The sequence below is a fragment of the Notechis scutatus genome, chromosome 1 (genome assembly GCF_049901735.1).
Source record: "Notechis scutatus isolate UNSWTSFEM ecotype Mainland chromosome 1, rNotScu1.2, whole genome shotgun sequence".
In the NCBI taxonomy this organism is placed as follows: Eukaryota; Metazoa; Chordata; class Lepidosauria; order Squamata; family Elapidae; genus Notechis; species Notechis scutatus.
The window spans coordinates 48439088-48456358 of record NC_142009.1 but is presented as its reverse complement, the minus strand read 5'-3'; the positions used below and the strand labels follow the sequence as shown (position 1 = coordinate 48456358).

General features: G+C 36.7%; 1 protein-coding gene across 1 annotated transcript in view; it reads right to left on the bottom strand.

Moving 5' to 3' along the window:
• HHAT (hedgehog acyltransferase) overlaps positions 1-17271 on the bottom strand; it is a 197241-nt gene that overhangs the window by 148026 nt on the left and 31944 nt on the right.

Sequence of the window (17271 nt, the reverse complement as noted above, 5' to 3'; positions counted from 1 at the left end):
CAGATTTGGACTTTCTTTCTCTTTGATTGATATCACCCCAGAAGGAGAAAGTGAGAACTCTGCCTTGGTTTGGACTGATTGATAACTTTGGGACTGTTTTATCTTTTTTTTTTTTTTTTGAATATTCTGGTTGTTGTAAGAAGAAAGAAGGAGAAAAGAAAAGAAAAGATTTATAATGGCTCTTTCTGTTGAGGAACTAAGAAATGGTGTGGAAGAAGCTTTCCTTTTCTTAGAAATGGCGCTTACTAATTATCAACAAAAATTACAACAGATGAAGACAGCAGAGGAACAAGAAAGAAAGGAAGGAGCCATCTTTAATGAATCTCAGAATTTGATCCAGAAAAAAAAGAAGAGAGAAAGAAAAGAAAAGAAGAGAAAAGAAGAAAACTAAAGGATTTAAGGACTTAAGATCTAAAAAAACATTTAAGAAAGGGAAAAATAAAGTGCAAAACCAATATGATGATTGTAAACAAAGGGAAAAGAAATACGACAGAGAAGGGAAGCCGGTAAGGCAGAGGCTAGAAGAAGGGGGTAGAAAGTTTTGTTGGGAAAAGAAAGAAAGGGAAAAGGTGGAGAAAAGCTACAACGTTTTGAAATTAAATGGAAAAAGGAATTTTTTATGGATAATGGATAAAGTAAAAGATTTTGCAAGGTACATAAGATGAGATGGTAGTATTGCAATGGTTTAAGAGTTGATAAGAGATTAAAATGTTAAAATGTTCAAAAATGATTGGTTTTAAAACTTAATAATAGGAGGGGTTTAGAATATTGTTTTAATTAAAGAGTTTAATAAAATTATGGTATTGATGTTATTATGAAATTTTTATTATAGTATTTCTTTTTAATATTTGGATTTATTCTCTAATTATGCACTTAATTGTGTTGGATGTATTAGTTAGATAGAATGTACCAAGCAAAATCTGATTGGGTATTAGATATTATTTTAAAGATTAATTTGATTAACTTAGGGGAGATAGAAAGGCATCATACTCTGATTAATGATTTCAGGAGAAACTGATTTTCTTTTTTTTCATAAGGGATGAGACAAAGGGATGATAAAAAAATGGACAAAAGATACAAATATAATGATTTAAACTAAGATGATTAATTAAGGTAGAATTAAGAAGTGTGAAATATGTGGAGAAGTTAATATAGAAGGCTTAGAACGGTAAATAAAATAAGTAATGATATGTAAGATGAGCATGAATATAATTGAAGTCCATGAAGAGAGAGACACCTGGGTCCAAGTTACTTTCCAAAAAGATATTTTTTTATGTTTTGTGTGTTGTGTGTATATGTCTTTTTGGGGGAGAATTGGTAAAAACTTGTAGAAATATAGAATGAGAATAATGGTAACTAAGTCAGAAAGAAACAGATGAAATAATAATAATGATATTGAATAAGAGTAAAGAGAAGTAAAGAGAAATTGAATAAGAGGTTTTGGTATATTATATGGAAATGGTTTAAAACAGAATTATAATTTATCTGACTTGTTAAATTTACAAGGGAAAAAGGTTTAAACATGTAATGAATAATGATAATTTGTGTGTTTTAAAAATTAATAAAACTTGTTTTAAAAAAAATAAATAAATAAATTCTTTGGTCTTTTTGATGTTCAAGGTGAGGTTATGACTCTTGCACCACAAGACCAGTCTGAGAACCTCTGACCTATGGACCGTCTCGTCTCCTCCTGATATGAGTCCCACCAACGTGGTGTCATCTAAAATTTTATTATAGAGTTAGTGGGACAAGAGGGAGTGCAGTCCTAGGTGTAGAGTGAATACAAAAGGGGGCTCAGCACACAGCCCTGTGGAGAGCCAGTGCTGAGAGCAAGAGTGGAGGAAAAATAGCTGCCAATCCTAACAGTTTGGGGTCTGTTAGTAAGAAAGTCCTTTATCCAACAGCAGATGTGAGAGGAGAGGCCCATTTCCAGCAACTTCTTAATCAGTATATCCGGAATGATGGTATTAAAAGCCGAGCTGTAATCAATGAAAAGCATCTTTACATAGCTCCCACTATGCTCCAGATGGACCAGTGCAACGTGGAGAGCCATGGCAATAGCTGTGGATCTGTTATTCTGATAAGCAAAGTTCAGAGGAAGCCTAATTGTTCACCTCCATGACAAGATAACTCAACCTTTAGAGAACTTCTCTTATAGAAAACCTTAACCTCTTAGTTATATGCCACAAAAGAGAGGAAAAAAACAATTGTAAGATAGCATATTTTCAAGTACTATTCACTGATTCAGTAATCTAAAAAAATTGAAATACTTTTACTTCATGTTAACATTTCTTAGCAGTAACAAATCACTAATTTAAATCAATTCATTTTCAACATTTTACAAAAATCAAAGCTCTATTTCCATAGATTCTATTTCACAAACATTGTATCATTCACAGCTGTTGCATTTTCATAATGTCATACAGATAGTTGATTTCTTTTTTAAAATTTAGAGTTAGAGTTATTACCAGCCACTACTACTAAAAGCATTAACAATGTCTTATTTTTCAGAATTATATTCTTACCAGAAAATATTGTTTTGTTATATATGACACATTCATTGGAATTTACTTACTTATACAGACTTACATGGCCACTCATTTTATATACAATAAATCCTGAGCAGCTCACAACAGTTAACAATTAAAAACATAAAAAGTACACAATTATCCTATGCTGCACAAAATCAAATGGCAGTGATTTAGCCTCTAAGTAGGCTTTCTAAAAAAATTACTGAGTCCCTCTAGGAATAAGTTTTTGTACAGTCATTTTGATTCTCCTTCCAGTATTTCTCTTCTCAAAATGGAATTCATATACCACTTTCATCAACTCTGCATTTCCAATTTTTGACTGAATTAGTGTCTTATAAATTTTTGAAGAATATACATTTGTACTTTTACAACACATATTAAGTACACATTCAGATTTTATAAGTGTTCTATTGCCTTGATTAAACACATTTTTTAAAAAAAGTTTCAATCTACAGGCCCCTTATCTAATTAATTCAGTTCTGAATATCTCTCAAAACTAGCTCTTAACAGATTATTATATGATTCCATATCTTCAATACACATTGAGCAAGCTTATTAGTTCATTTACCGGTAACTTTAATATTTTCTAATTTTCCCAGTATCTTCTTTTGTTTTTCATTATTAAAGATATTGTGTACTTAACCTGAAATGTGTGAAGACACTAGTAAAAAAAAGAGTACTAAAGAAACAAATGATTTTTCTGCAACCTCTTTTTCTTAATAGAATCAAATTTCTGTAATGATCAGCATAACAGCAATTACTTAGGAGAAATGTCTGACAAATCACTATTATTATTCTTAACCAGAACTTCTCCACTTACATACAAGGCATCATAAGTTGTTGACATTGGATGGATGTGCTGCAGAAAATATAAAAACTACTTTATTCAACCCAACAAATCTGTTTTATTTGTGTCATTGCTCTGTCCAGTGTTATGAAGAATATAATTGTTTTCAACTGGCCCTTTGCAAAGGGTCTTTGATAATTAGAAAGATCATCCTGAAATTTCACTGTTGAGACATATTGGTTTAAAATTCCTTAGATAAGTTCTATACCTGTGTTATTGCTTCAATGTGCAAAAAAAGTGGCTTTTGGCATGTTGAAAATTATTGAGAGTCTGAAAAGGCCCATCAGGTATGCTTAGGTTCTGAAATGCAGTTTAGAAGTTCTAAAAGTTTTGCAAGCAACACAGTAAAAATAGGAATGGGAGCTTTTGAGACTTTAGAACTCAAGGTTGTGTTATTCAATTCCTTTTTCTCTGAAATGATCTCAGCACTTTGTGGATATATTTTGAAGCAGACAAGACATGAAGGCTTCATAAAATGTACAATATGCTAACTATCTTATTGTACACAAATCTTTAGCACAATTTTGGATACAGATGTTTTACACTGAGAGAAAATGACATTGATTTAATATAGTGTAATTTAATTTTAAATACATTCTACAGTTCTAAAGATGTTTCTTACTTGTGGGATGAATAACATGGTAATTTATATTCAAGATGAAAACATAGCTGTGAGATACACCATGGACATATTTATATACAGTGGCTCTTCGCTGGAACTCCTTCAGGGTATTCTATTCTAGTTGATTATTTTCAGTGGTGCTTAAAATATTATTCATCAAACCAGCTGCTGATGGATTTACTTCCAAAAAGATTTCTATATTTTTAAGCTCAGGCCTTCATTCACTCACTGCCAGAATAGAATAGAATAGAATAGAATAGAATAGAATAGAATAGAATAGAATAGAATAGAATAGAATAGAATAGAATAGAATAGAACAGAACAGAATTCTTTATTGGTCAAGTGTGATTGGACACACAAGGAATTTGTCTTGGTGCAAATGCTCTCAGTGTACATAAAATAAAAGATACATTTGTCAAGAGTCAAGAATCATCATGTACAACACTTAATAATAGTCATAAGATACAATAAGCAATCAAATCATACTAGGAAACAGTAAATAAAAATCAGGATACAAGCAACAAGGTTACAGTCATACAGTCATAAGTGGGAGGAGATGAGTGAAAGGAAGGATCGGAGGATTATATATGTTATGATTCCATCCTTAACATAATCAGAAAAAATACTGAGTTCATACAGTCAGGATTTATTGGTCTTTCACATTCAGCAACATGTCCCTTCTTGCATTTTTGCAAGAATGTTACCAACAGAGAAAAAGGTTCTATGGGATCCACCTGAATATACCCCATGATGTCTAGGATCTAAACAAAGAACCAAGGTCAATGTGACTTTGACAGTTCTTTTAAGCATCTGCCTCCATCTACCTCTTTGGACACATTTTTGTGAGTTGTCCGCTCATGCAGTGCTGGATATAGGCATGAAGAATTGTTTGTAAAGACTAGACAATGCAAAATAGAGTTCTTGATTGAGGAACCAAGTCTTGGTTATTCAATCTTAGGCTAAGCCTGCTACAAAAAGTAATCTTTCTACTCTGGTTGAAATCAGGCAGGAAAGATTTTAATCTCTTAATGGAAGATTTCCATTATTCCAGCAGAGACCTAAAGATCTTCTGTATGTGGGAATGAATCTCATCTGATTGAGGAGGAAGCTACCAGACAACTTTTGGATGTGGTAGGAAGACTGAAGAAGTGGGCTACACTGGTGTAAAACCTTATGAAACCAGAAAAGCAAGAATAAGAGCAATTCCAAGAACATGTCTTTAATGCTAGTTTGTGGCAAAAGAAGATTTTTGAAAACTACAATCAAATCCCCAGCCCTAACTATAGTGAATAAATTAAAGTGTTGTCTCTTTGAAATGTATTTTCTTGTGTCTCTCACAACTGGACTGTGTTGCCTTTTCTTACATAAACCAAACACCTCAACCCCCACTTTTCACAGTTTCTCACAAAACAGCTTCAGAATCTGTCTTCAGAACTTGCTCCCTTGCAAGCGTTTGCAAATAAAAACAATGATTGCAGCAAGCCTATTTATTAAGTGCCTGCAGTGCTTACAAATGTCTATTAATGGAGAAAGGACATATTTTATACCCATCCATGATGGAGAGAAAGTTTGCTCCTGCAACATTGATCCTTAAAAATACCCATGAAGCTGGAGAAGGTGTCCTAACAAAAACAATCAAAGAGTTTTGAAGATATTAAACCAAGCACAGAAAAAAGGACCAAGCTTTTGTATGTAAATAGGAACTTCCTAAGTATATAACTATGTATTAAAAATAATTTTAATAAAGCAAAAGGACAATGAATTCAAGACTGAAGATATTACGATGGCCAAAGTGGAGCTACAGGCATTTGTTGGCAGTCTGCCTAGTCACACAGAACTCCCACTAAACAATTCCATAAGTGTTAGAAAATTCCAGGTGCGGCTTCGGTTTGCAGGGCTTCGGCGGCAGGCAGGAATCTGCGATCATGCGCAGTTTCTGCCTGGGCTCGCCGCTGGAGCGCCCCGAGCCAGCTGGCTTCGGGGCTAAGCCACACCGTAGAGGTGGTGAAGAGGGGGGAGATCGCCAGCAGGGTCGAGGAAAGCCGCATCTTTCCTCTTCAGCTGGCCAAACTCCCTTTCCCGAAGGCGGTAAGAGCGGTGGTCAGAAATGGCCACCTTAAAGAAGCACTCAACTGGAAAAGAAAGTGCAGGAGGAAGATAAGAAGTGAAAGTTTTGGCTGACCGGGATAAAGAGCAACAACTAAGGTACCCTGGAATTTAAATTTTATAAAAGATAACATCGCTCCCAAAGAAGAGTCGGAAGCGGCGAAAGAAAGTGAAAAGGGAAAGTTTTTTTTTTCTTTACTCTCCTTCCTTGCATTGACAACGAACTGAGCTGAATAAGAAATCGGAAAAATCTGCTTTGGCACCAATAGGTAATTAAGCTGAAAATAAAATTTGCCAAAGGGACAATAAAGATTTCTGGACACTAAAAAATCCTTTTTTTGTTATAAGCAGGAAGGGAGAGGAAAAGAATAAGGGCAGGATTTGGAAGGAGGAGACTGCCTGGAATTTAAAAGAATCTAAAGTTAAATCTCAATAAGACTTCTAAAGGATACATTTTAATCAGAACTTTGTAATTAAATAGTAACCCCAGGAAGAGAAAGTGAAAAAAGAAGAAAGTGTAAAAAGAAACAGCTTGTATGTATTTGGATTGCTTGGTGACTTTGGGATTTTTGGAAATTATATTTGAATGACTAAAAACAATTGGGTGGTTGTTTAAAAAATTCTACAATGGCATTACTTTTTGATGAACTGAAAATGGAATTAAAAAAATATAAAGAAGAGGCACAAGAAGGGAAGGGCTCCTTTGGCTCCATTTTTCAATTCTTAGAAATGGTGATCTGTGTCTACAAGAAACAACAAGAAAAGACTGCGCAACAAGAAGATTGGGACAAAGAAGAAGCCATCTTTAATGAACAAGTAACTCTATCTGGGGAAGAAAGGGGAAAGGGGGGAAAGAGAATGGAGAATTTAAGACTTAAAAAAACAGCCAAAAAAGGGAAAAATAATGTGAAAAGTGGATATAATGTTGGAAAGCAACAGAAGAGGGGAATACAGAAGAGGGAAATGGAAGTGGAGAGACAGGGGGGTAAAAAGGGGAGAGAGAAGAAGAAAGGCAAGAAGGAAGGGAAGAGAAGTTGCAAAGGTTTGGAGCAAGATGTAAAGAAACAGGACTTATTCAGAGATAATGGGTGAAAATTTAATTGAAAAAGGGATTCTGTAAAGGTACATAAGATTGTATTGTTATATTGTAATAGAAATAATGTTAGAAAATTGGAAACAACATATGATTAAAAAGTGGGATAAAATACTTAATGTAATTTAGTGAAACTTTTGTGAACAAAATAAATGAAATAAAATAAATGAGAGAATTGAATTAGGAAGGAACGGGAACATTTTAATTACTCAATGTTTTATAAAAAATAAGTGAAGTGGTGCGGAATTAACTATGGAAAGTTTATAAGTGTTCCCATAGAAGTATGATACTTATTTGAAAAGTAATGTGTAAAATGTTAAGATTTAAATGAATATTAATATTAATGATAGAATTGAATTGGTATGGATTATTGTTTTAATTATATTATATATTTATAATTTTTTCTTCTTTCAAAATACAGTGTGTAGTTTTAGAATGTACCAAGCAGAATCCGAACAGAAGTTATGTATTATATTAAGTGTTATAATTTTAGGGGAAAGATATAAAGGCGTCATACTCCAATCGGTGATTACAGGAGAAATTTTGTTTAATGAGAAAAGATAGTAGACAGTGGAAACAGGACAGACAAAGAATATAAGTACAATGATTTGAATTGAGATGAAATAAATAAAATAAAATTAAGAAAGTTAAGAGAGGGGAGAAGCTATATAGAAAATGTAGAATAGTAATAAGATATGGAATGGAATATAAAAATGAGCATGGATTTGAATTTGTGTCTGTACGAAGAGATGTAACCCGGGATCATGCTGCTTTCAAAAAAGATGTTTTATGTTTTTATGTTTTATGTTTTGTTTGTTTATGTTTGTTTTTAAAAACCAATAAAATTTTCAAAAAAAAAGAAAAAGAAAATTCCAGGTGCATGAGTCACCTAAATGAATTAGAGACCCACAATGAATAAGGCCAGAGAGACCACAATGAAAAGCAATGCAGGGCTATCCTAACTTGTCCCTGGGCCCCATGAGCATAGGAGCCCGATACTAATCTGTGTAGGTTAACCCTTCAATGCACTTTGTATCATATAAATACAGCAACATATTTATTACATTTTACTGCATTTTTATTAATATTAACATGCAAATATATGTTTAATTTTATTGACCATTTACATTTTTATTCCTGTGAGTAGTTGTCATAGGGATCCCAGTACACTGCTTTGCTGGGGCCCATAATGCTGTTAAGACGGTCCTGAAGCAATGGGCTTGGATGAATTCACTTCAGCTTTACTAGGAAGAGAAATCTTACTCTTTCAAATATAAGTTTACCCCAACCTATTGGCTTTCTTCCCATAGGTGTTCTTAACAGAGAATAGCCTCTGATCACTTTCATGTACCACCATTTGACTGATTTTTGGGGTGTTTTTGCTATTAGCCTAACAAAGATGGAAGACAATACTGTCCATGGAAAATTCTAGAAAGTACATGAAAAAAATACACTGAAATGTATTTCACATGCAAACACTGTTCAATGTTTAATCAAGGCTGTTGAAGAGCTAGGGAAAAAATTGCAAAATATAATAATTAGAAGAGCGTAGGGTAATTATCTTAATGTACCTTAAAATCATCATTTTAAATACTCTGTGCTATACTACAAATACATATTTTATTTTCATAAGCCTACCCACTGAAGATCACAAAGATGGTGATGAGAAAAAGAAGAGGCGGGTTTAAATCCAGCTGTCATACAACCACTTTGTTTCACCCACATCTCTCAGCTAACATCTCTCAGCTTAAGTATTTTGGATGAGACTGATAACTATGGTCTGTTTCTATAAAGCAACCATCATATTTTATTCTTAAGAATATTTACAGCCCTTAGGTAAAAAATATTTACATGGTACTTGAACTGCACTAAAACTCATTAAATATCTTGTCTCACAGTTTGTATTTTCTTATTTCAAAATTCTTCTTGCCCAACATTATTTGAACACCAGCAGTAAATTCATTCCTTTGTTAATAGTTCATTAAAATATCAATGAATGCAGAGATACCAAAATCTTCCATTAAAAATAATAGAAACTTTAAAACTGAATTTAAAAATAATTTGCTGGGTTATTAGTCTATAAATTAAAGATATCAGCCAGAGCATTTCATATTAATTCTGAATCAAGAAGGATTGTTCTTCAATTTTAACAATAAAAATGAATAGTATTATTTAATGGTTGAAAGTGTACTAAGCAATGATATACATCAGTGGTTCCAAAACTTTTTCAGTCCACCGCCCCCTTAGTACTACAAACTCATCCTCGGTGCCCCCCACCCAGTGGGTGGGATTCAAATTTCTGTGGGCATGGCCTAATTTGAGGGTGTGGCTTGCTGGTCATGTAACTGGGTAGGTGTGGCTTGCTGGTCATGTGACTGGATAGGTGTGGTTTGGTGGTCATGTGACTGGGTGGGCGTGGCCAGGTGACTGGCGAACCAAATACAAGTGGTCCTCACTTAATGGTCGGTTGTTTAGCAAGTGTTCTAATTTATGACTGGCCTCCCCAGAGCTACTTGACCTGTTTTTGGAGTTTTGACACCCATGCACACACACAAACACACACACTCCCTTCTAACCATTCTGGAGCAGGTCATTGGACTAGAATCGGCAAAGCATCTCTGATTAAATTCTAGTAGTGAATAGAATCTAATCAGAGATGCTTTGCCAATTCTTGTTGATTTGTTTTATTAGTATTTCTTTATTTTATGTTGCTGAATTGCATTGACATGTGTGTCCCTTCTTGTGCACAACCCAGAAGCTTTTGTAATTCTTTTCAGCAAAAATTACCGACCTCTGGCTTTGCTCTGCTTTTCAAACATGCCACCACTACCGCGTTCTAGGTGCCGGCAGTCCACAGGTCCACCCCATTGAGCCCGCTGCACCGGAAGGACCTGCCCAAGCAAGTCTGAGCGGAGAGGCAGAGAAAGGGTGCAAGCCATTTCCCCCCACCCACCCACACCCCCTAATCCCAATTCCACCTCCATGCATGCGCGCCACTTGCCAAGCTACAGAAGGCTACTGGAGGGGTGTCCCAGACCCTGGAGTGATTGGTAGGGTGGGTGGGTGCAGGAGACTCCTTAATCCGGATTGCAACCGGGGAAAGGGTGCAAGCCTGTTCCGTTTCCCACCCACCCTCTCCCCAATTTTTCCAGCTTGGGGGAGAAAAACCAGGGCTGCTTCCCCCCCTCGTTGGTCCGTTCTCAAGCTCACGCCCACACGCTCCTGCTCACCCAACCACTTTGCATCGACAGGGCATCCTTCCCCCCATCTCCCCCCTTCACTCCTGCCCTCCGCCGCACAGGCACCCTTCTCCCTTCACTGCACATGCTCCTGGCCAGCGGAGGCGCAGCGCACTCGGCCCCACCGCACATCCATCCCGTTAATCCTGGTCCCAGTGGCGGAGGAAGAGGGAGGTCCCGCTGCAAAAGCGTGGCTTGCTCCTCCCAGCGTCCAGCATTGCAAAGATGCCACTGCACAGGTGGGCTAACCAGTTGCTTCCCCCCACCACTTTGCACTGGCCGGAGCTGAACAAACGATGTTCCCGCCACCGCCGCCCCTGGTTGGCCACCCCTCCAGCCCACCAGCTCCTCCACCTCCTCCTCTGCCACCTCCTCTGCCGTCCAGACCTGGCTGGCTGCAGCAAGGAGGAGCTGGTGCGCCGCTTGCGCCGGGAGGCTGAGAAGCTGACAGCGCTGGTGCAACACGGCCAGCTGATCCAGGGCATGAACTGGCAGCTGCAGGAGCACCTGCGCGAGATCCGCAAGCTAAAATTATTATCAACTGGTTGTGCTAATCACTTTTAGATGCACAACAAATGTAGATTGAAGCATGTTTATTCATGCTTTCATCTCATAAAACTATATTACATGAAACTGCCTATGAAAGTAGAAACAATACTAGCTGAATAGACAGCTGCTAGATTAGTGCTTGGGACAAATTATCAGGAACAAATGGTGCCAAATTTCAAAAATAATAATAATTGTCAACTTGATGTTGGTGCTGGAATTAAGCTCAAGGCACAGGTGTTATCCAAGGACCAAATCCAATTGTCTCCCCTAGCTTCTACATATGACTAGGAGTTGTTAGAGTAGCGGTCTCCAAACCTAGCAAGACTTGTGGACTTCAACTCCCAGAATTCTCCAGCTAGCATAGCTTTTTTGATGACTCTGTGTTGTCTTAATTTGGTTTTCACCCAGACTGCTTTTATAAATTTGTTTAGTAATCATCACATATTTTTTTTTAGCTTGTTCTTGAATGCCAAGACTGTAACCTGTCCTGAGCATCACTTCTCACTTGGAGAATATCAGTGTAGTCCTTTGGGAGAGCCATGACTTGGATGACTGAAAATCTCTATAGACAAATCTTATTGTAGGCAAATCTACTTTCTGATCTATTCACACACAAAAAGCAGGACAAATATTTTTAAATGCTAGCATACTATTGTAAGGATAAAAAGGAGACAGAAACAAAATCCAAATATTTCACAGAAAGCCCCTTGTAAAGGATAACTAAAAATCTAATAAAGAATTTACTATGGGGATTCAATAAAAGTACAATTCACTTTACAATTCTAAGTAGGTGCATTTTCTTTTATCATATATCAGGGTTTTGCTCTCTTTTTTATGGACAATAAACGATACCATTTTTCCATCCTCCATTATAAGTACTATGCAAATGAAATCTCTTTATCTCTTGATAAAGCAAAATCACAACATTGCTGTCTAATTATATTAGCTCCAAGGGACTCACTGGGCTTAGTTCCATAATTATTTGAATGCCGAGCATTTAGGGAAGAAAGCAGAATTATTTATATCTCTTTTGGAAACTGTAAAAAAACTGTATATTAAAAAACTGAAAAATGTGACATTATTCTTGGCAAGATATTTGCATATTGCAATTATTGCTTGCAATAATTAAGCACAAAGGAATCTCATAAAAGAAATAAAGTAACAGTCCCAAATCGGAAGCAGCTAAAACATAAAAGGAGCATGTGTCATATCAAAACCATCTGTTTGGCAAGACAAACAGGAAACCTTAAATCAGTTGGGGAAAAAAGAAAAAGAAAAGACTAAGAAAAAGATCCTGATGGATTATAGAAAATAAAATATCACACAGTCTGGAAATTGCTATTGAAAACAGCCTCATTCATATAGGGAGGGCTGGGTCTGTATCCTTTATACCATTTTTTCTCAGACATCGATTTATTCTTTAGGATAATTTCTTATTATCCTAAATATCCTGACTTTTAATGAGTCAGATTAATAAGGTGACATATTCCATCATTTATGCATTTTAAACAGAAATTATGTCAGCAACTAAACTGTAATTTCATTGCCTAAACAGGATCCTGAACGCTTTTTTTTTCTTCTTTTCAATCATGTCTGATTCTTAGAGACTGCCTAGAGAAGTCTCTGAAGTTTTCTTGGTAAGGCTTTTCAGAAGAAGTTTGCCATTGCCTCCTTCCTAGGGCTGAGAGAAAATTATTGGCCAAGGTTACCCAGCTGGCTTTGTGTCTAAGGCAGGACTAGAACTCAGTGTCTCTCAGTTTCTAGGCTGATGCCTTAACCACTATACCAAACTGGCTCTCAAACTCCTAATAAGCATTAGAAAAGCATTCCAAAATTTCTCAGATGCAATGGAAGGTACAGTCTGCCTCATAACAGCTGCTCAACAAATGGCCACATTTCCAAATCTATAAGCATCAATTACTAGCATTCATTTTTTATTAAAGATCTGTTTTTCACAAAATGATGATGAATGAATTAATTTAATGAAGTGAACATAATGAACAAGTTTTTATGTCTACAAAAAACAATAGCAAATGAGAATAGCATTGATTTAATTATTGGTTCCCTCTTAGAAGTTAAAAGATATAACTGGATTTTAGTGATCTCTCAAACAGAATGATATCACAGATTTCTTCATCTCAAAATCAGTCACTCAGCCTATCTGTGTGGAGAAAAGTACTCTCTTGGGGGCATTTTGTGCAGCACAATGAACATGGACCACAGAGTGGTGCGACAGCCTAGAGGTGGAGCTCTCACCTCACAATCAGGAGGCTGTGAGTTTGATCTTAGATAGAGGCAGATGTTTCTCCCTCTGGGCACAATGAGAATATATCTGCTGCGAACTCCGCACTGGCGATAGGAAGGGATCCGGCCAGTAAACACTCAGCTCCATTCAGTTACCCTGACTCTACTCCGATGCAAGGGACTATGGGATCATTAAAAGACCCCCTCTCCAAAAAAATGAACATGGACCACAGAAAGAAAAGCAGAGAGTTGCCAAAGGGGGAAAAAGAAGATGGCAATAGCCAAACATGATAAACCATCTCCATGTTGGTTTGTTCATGTTCTTGTGAACGTAATTTAAGGTCCATGGGACTGTAGCCCACCTCCCAGGACAAAGCTGCAAGGGAAAAACTGACTTCAGATTGAACAGAAGGATAGTTTGAAAGGTGGAGACAGAGCCAATGAAATTTCAAACAGATTCTAGGTGACCTCCAAAATTAAGTATAACAATGTAAGTCACAGCTTCCTTCACAGTCTGACTGAAAAACCTCTCTGATAGAAGACCCAGGAAGACCCTACTTCCGAAAGACAGACACATAAAAAAGCCAGACTGGAATTTCCTTAAGTGCATGTTTGCAAGCCACGGTCCTTCTGACAGGATATCCGTTGGACATATGAAACAAAATCAGAGTGTTTTGGTAAGTCACAAGAGGTCTTTGTTCACAGAAAGAAAAATTATGCTTTTTTTAAAAAAAAGGACACAATCCTTACTATGAAACATGGAGAAGATTCCACAATGCTATGGTTGCTCTGCTACCTTTTACATTGCATGCCTGGAATCTGTGCAGGGCACAATGAAATCAGAAGACTACTAAGGCATTCCAGAGCAAAATATAATGCCCACTGTTAGAAAGCTCTGCCTTAGTTGCCTCTCACAGGTCCTCCAGCAGAATAAGGACCTAAAAAATGCACCTTGGAAAATCCAAGAATGGTTGAAAAGCAAGCAATGGACTGTTCTGAAGTAGCCTGCTATGAATCCTAATCTAAGTCCTATCTGGAAAGAGTTAAAACTCACAGTTGGAAGAAGGAATCAAACCTAAGACAATTGGAACCACTTGTTCAAGAAGACCATGACAAATTACCAGTTGACAAGAATCGAAGTCTTATTGAGAACTGCAAAAAGTGTTTGACTGTAGTTATTGCCTGAAAAAAAGGTGCTATGAAAAAATAGGTTGGAGTGCCATAATTATTTCCATGACATTTTCATTTTTTTTATTATTTGCAAGAATATGTTCAGTCATTCATCAAAAGCAAAATGCCTATTCTTTGGATTACATAGTTAAAAATATTGGGTATCATTTATTCGTGTCACTTTCAATTTATTTCACAACAAATTGAGATTCCTTGGTGGTGGTGGGGAATGAGAATATTGATACCTTTGACCAGATTTGTACTCCCAAGGCATGAAAGTCATCTCAGGCTACCTAGCAAAAACAAGTAGGCTTGTATACTGGGCAGCAGTGATACAGGAAGATGCTGGAGGGAGATGATCGCCACGGAAAAGGCATCATTTCATACCATGCTGAAAAAAGCAGTGGTAAACTATTCCTATATTTTACCAAGAAAGCCATAAGGACACGCCCTACTGAATGGCATTCAACATGCTACTAAGGAAGAATTATTCATTTTTCAGAGTACTAATGTGTTTATGTGCTGGCTAAATTAAAGCCTTTAGGATGTCTAGTTGTTGATGTTGCCATGAAGGAAGAGAAAATCTGAAGCTAAATGTGGAGTGAATACGGCAAAGCTCAAACTATGAAAGATGAAGTAGATAGACTACAATCTGACACACTACAATCTTACTACTCAAGATATGAAAAGCAAAGAAATAATAGTATTGTTTTCATAGGAAGGATATAACAAGGACAATATTTGGGAACTGATATTATCTATTAGAGTTTGTGGACAACATTTTAATATGATTATTCAAGTTTATGCAGCAAGCATTGATGTAGAAAAAGAGGAGACTGATCAATTTTACGGTCAGGTTCAATTTGAAATTAATAGAAAATCCAAGATGTGCTGCTTATGGCTGGAGACTAGTATACCAAAGTTATTCAGATGGAAAATATAGTTGGATTCCATGGCCCAGGAATTCAAAATGAAGCAAGAAAATGACTTCTGCCCATTCAATGATTTCTTCATCACTAACACAACCTTCTAACATCCAAACTGATACCTATATTGCACTGCTCTATAACAGCTTTCATTTCACATGTTAGCAAAGTAATTATGTTTAATGCTGATGGATGCTAGATAATTGAAAATGTCACAGAATATCAGAAAGAAGTCAATATGGGCTTCACTTATTATGGAAAGATCTTTGGTTATGCCAAACATATTAAGCTCTGGAATATTCTCAGAAAATGGCAATTCCAGAACTGAGAAAGTATACAGAGGCCAGAAGCCACAGTCTGGATGGAACAGGACAAAGCAGATTCCAGATTAGTAAAGGATTGCAACAAAGCCACATACTCCTCCTCCATTATTTATTCAATCCATATGATGAATGTATCAAGGGAAGCTGGTTTGGAAGAAGATGAGTGTGATTTCAGAATTGGAAGAAGAATCATCAATAACCTGCATTATGCAGATGACGCTACTCTAACAGCTGAAAATGCAAATTATCTGGAAGCTCTAAGTAATACAAACCAAGGAGCACAGTGGAAAAATGAGACTAAAAAGACCAAATTAATGACAACAAATACAATAAACAACTTTAAAATTGACAATGAAGATATTTAAGGTGGGTAAATTCTGCCACTTGAGATTGACAGTAAAATGACCAGTAATCAAGACATTGACCAAATAGTAGAACTTGGGAGGCTAGCAATAAAAGCTTTGAAAAAGTTATTCAGATGCTATAACATATGTATACCTACAAAAGACCAGCTGCCTAGAGAAGACTCCACTAGGGGAAAAATGGAAGAATAGAAAAAGATGATCATCAGCAAGATGGATGGACTTGATTACATCAGCCTGCACAGTAGTACCTAGGTATTCATTGTTAATTGGTTCCGGGAGACACAATGAATACCAAAAATGATGAATACCAAACAATTTTTTCCTATAAGGAATAATGTAGGGAGTCACAAGACAGACAATGACAAGTTATAATTTGTGCATCAAGTACCAAACCAAATGATGAGTACCAGGACAAACTTTTCATGTCAAAATGCATTGACTATCAAATTCAATGAATTTCAAAGCAATTGAGTACTAAGGTACCACTGTACAATGTGCAGTATATGAATAAGAACCAAAAATATAGCCCTTACACTTACAGGATTCCAACATAGAACATGATACGCTGTGTTGAGAAGGGGAGCAGAGATACACTATGAGGTAGAGAATCTATTGCACTTCTGCTGATACCACTGGTGGCTGGCCCATGTTGTCTATGCAGTGTATACAAGAACTTGAGTGGTCATGCGGGACATTTTTTGAGTGGCAAATTACATTTATCAAGCACCAGACTTGGTAAAGTGAGAGTATAAATGGATGAAAATTGATGAGGGTGATTAAATACTTATGCTCCCTTTGTTATTTCTCTGCTTAATTTCTCTTTCTCTAACCAAAGTGTGCAGCTTCTCTAGCATGTGAAGCCAAATAGAACTCATTCCTAGTAACCCAATGAAGACATACCATATTTTTCACACTATAAGACGTGCTTCCTCCCCCCCCACCCAAAAAAAATGTGGGTAGAAATGTCTGTGCGTCTTATAGAGCAAATGTTGCTGAAATCCCACCCACCTGCTGGCCCCCACCCTTCAGCCTCTGCCTCCCAGCAATTTGCCCCCGTGCAGCAAACAGCAAATAAGCTGGTCAGCTTCAGCACAGCCTGATTTAGCACGACCAGCTGATTGATGCTTGGATCCTCCTTCTGGAATACCGCCGCCCATCACCACCATCGCTGTCCATATATGGCATATATGGCAGCAGGATATATAGCGATCAGCGGTGCGATCCCCGCCACCTGGAACGGGCCAAAAACAGGATGC